The sequence below is a fragment of the Trichechus manatus genome, unplaced genomic scaffold (assembly GCF_000243295.1).
Source record: "Trichechus manatus latirostris isolate Lorelei unplaced genomic scaffold, TriManLat1.0 scaffold00105, whole genome shotgun sequence".
NCBI lineage: Eukaryota > Metazoa > Chordata > Mammalia > Sirenia > Trichechidae > Trichechus > Trichechus manatus.
Window position 1 is genome coordinate 2,280,703 of NW_004444041.1, and position 3,408 is coordinate 2,284,110.

Below are 3,408 nucleotides of genomic sequence, written 5' to 3' on the forward strand. Positions count from 1 at the left end.
ACTATTTGTTCTGTAAACCTTCACCTGAAGTACAATAAAAAAAAAATATATTAAAAAAAAAAAAGAATGAGAATGGGACTTAAAAAAAAATTAAGCCTGATTTTTTAATTCTATTTAATGGGTGCATTTCCTTAAGCTATCTTTAAACATTTTTGGATAGAGATTATGTTAGTAAATGATATCATTTTCATATACAAGAAAAAAATGTTGATATTGTCTAGATTAGATGCATTGGGAAAAAATCAGTATGATTTACATCCTGTGACAGTTTTCATTATATATGATGTAATAATATACCTTAATGGACAAAATCCCATTAACAAGGCAATAAATCTTATTTATATCTCTAAGGAAAGAAGACAAGGTCGGTGAGATTGAAACATATAACTTTGCATACGCTAAAGTATGCATTTTTATGCTATTTATAATGCATTCATTCATTTATTCCTTCATTCATGAGAAGGTGACACCTGGCATCTAATGAAGTTCATTAGTTAAGCGTTTGATAGAACTGACCATGTAAGCAATCTCTACATACAGACAAACTTAAAAACCATTTCACTTCCAGAAGGTTTCCCTCATATGCCGTATTTGGAGCCTGTCTTGGACTATTAACTGCAATGGTCATTAACTATTTAAAGTGTTGAGAAGACCCTTGAAGTTCTGTCTGCTACTATTTGTTGTTGTTAGTAGTCAGTGAGCTGACTGTGACTCATAGCAATCTCATGTACAATGAAAAAAACATTGCCCCGTCCTATGCCATCTTCATAACTGTTGGCATGTTAGAGTCCATTGTTGTGGTCATTGGGTTTTTAGGGTGACTTTCAACTGATTTCAATGTGTGTTTTACACCAAGGGAGAGCACTATATCAGACAATATTCTGTTGTGATCCACAAGATATTCATTTACTAATTTTCAGAAATAGACCTTTCTTCCCAGACTGTTTTAGTCTAGAAACTCCACTGAAACCCGTTAACCATTGGTGACCCTGATGGGATTTGAAATACCGGTGGCATAGCTTCCAGCATTATAGCAACACACAAGCCACCACAGCACGACAAACCAACAGATGGGTGGTGGTGCGACTACTTAAGCCATTTTAAATAAAGAATTGAGAAATTGCCCAGATAACTCAAGGCAGATTTCCCACCCAAGCCAAGTATTAAACCCTGGTTAGCTCATTTGGTTGCAGTACGGTTCATTTAATTCCAAGAACCAGGCTCAGTCACTTCAAGGGCCAGGTAACCATATGGAAAGAAACGTTTAGTGCCTCAGCCACAGTCTGTATCTCCCAAATCAACAAGCCATTTCACAAATAAGTGCCCAGGATCCAAAAGAGAGAATATATGAGAATGGCCTTCCATCAGGCTCAAAGTGCACTGGCACAGGCCTATGTTAATCCGATCATATGTGAAGGACAGAATGTTCCCTGTGCTCATCATATAACTGCACGCTCAAGAGCCGAGTTTTGCCTATACCACATTTAAACTTCACCTTATTATTTTTTAGAGCGTGAGTCGTAAGTCTAATGAAGTCTTCTGTTCCTTAAGTACATATTTATTGCCATGCAAAAATGTGATAAGGAAATCTCTTGTGTCTTCTTATACAATAGATGGTTAAGCAGCCTGGGGCCAAGCAGAGAGCCCCATGCTCAGCACTAGGAAACAGCATTAGGGGCTTCCCTCTGGATTGACTTAGACTCTTCTATTCCACAGTCTGGGCCCCTTTTCCACTTAGCTATTATGATGGTTACTGTTATGTGTCAACTTGACTAGGCTATGATTCTCAGTGGTCTGGCAGACACTATGTAATCAACTTCCATTTCGTGATCTGATGTGACTAGCCCATCAGTTGAAAAGGGAGTTTCCTTGAGGGTGAGGCCGGTCTCCAGTATATAAACGGATATTCTGGCAAAACTCACTCTCTCTCTCTGGACCCTGCACCCTGTCACTGCCTTGCCTGACCTCTGATTCTTGGGACGTAAACCTGCAGAAATCTCTGGCCTGCCTCCTGACCTGCAGATTTTGGATTCGTCAGCCCTTACAACCACGTGAGCCTGTAGAGGTCTTCAGCTTGTTGCCTGATCCACAGGTTTAGGACTTGTCATCCCCTGTAATTGTGTTAGCCATTTTCTCACAATTGTCTGAGCCATTTCCTTGAAGTAAATTATTCTCTATATAGGTAGTCCCCTGCTTATCACATACTCAAGTTATGACGAACCGTGCTTATGACTGTCATTTTTTTTGTGTGTGCCTCTTTTTGTTAGTAACATGTACTACATGCAATGTTGCGGTACATAATTTGTTGATGTTATCATTTTCAGATGTTCATTCGCGGATGTTCAAAGATCAGATTTATAAAGATGCTGATAATAAAAGGCAATAATAATGAAAACTAAAAAAAAAAGTATTTGACTTACGTCAGAACCAACTTAGATGGAGTCTTCAGAATGGAACCTATGTTCTAAGTCAGGGGCTATTGCATTTCACTGATTTTGTTCCTCTAGAGAACCCAGGCTAAAATAGCTATGTTGTTGTTAGGTGCCGTCCAGTGGATTTCAATTCATGACAACCCCATGTGACACAGTAGATCTGCCCCATAAGGTTTCCTACACTGTGATCATTACAGAAGCAGATTGCCACATCCTTTTCCCATGGAGCTGGGTGGGTTCGAACTGCCAACCTTTTGGTTAGCAGCTAGGCTCTTAACCACTGCACCACTAGGGCTCCTTTCCCTTAGCTACATCCTCCTTAATGTACTTCCTCTGCCTTCTGCCATTCTACCAATGTACTGTCCTTCTGCACATTTCTCCCCCTGCTTCACAAACTTATCTTGCATGAAAAGAGTATGTGAGGCCTTCTCATATTCCCTCCTGCCCCCACCTGAGGCTAAACTGCTACTATACATGGCACTTCTACTTTACCACAGCGCTTGCCACTTTATTTTTGGCATAATTGCCAGTTATGTTTCTGGATGAAAAAATTCTCTAAAACACTGCTAGGATGGGGGAGAAGAGTCTTCTTGATAAGGATTGGAATCCCAGTGGAAGACTAAGCTTCAGTCTGAGGATAACTAGAAAAGTAAAAAAATTACCCATTAGTGAAACAGGGTACATATTGTTCTGCATTAATTGCATCTTCAGGCCTCCTTTCTCCCAAACGGGCTTCTATGGAAGGCAACCATTGACCTGAGGAGAGGGGGTGGTTAGGAGGATTATTGTATTCCAACCTCACCTCTGTAAAGGCCAAGGGCAGAATCCCAATGGTATTTTCCATTTATTAATGTTGTAACAATAATTTTGAATAATAGTCTTATTAACTGGTCTTTCTTGTAGGCATATGGATATTATTCTATCACTGACAACATTGTGTTTCAGGATAGATCTTGAATTTTTTTTTTTTTTTTTT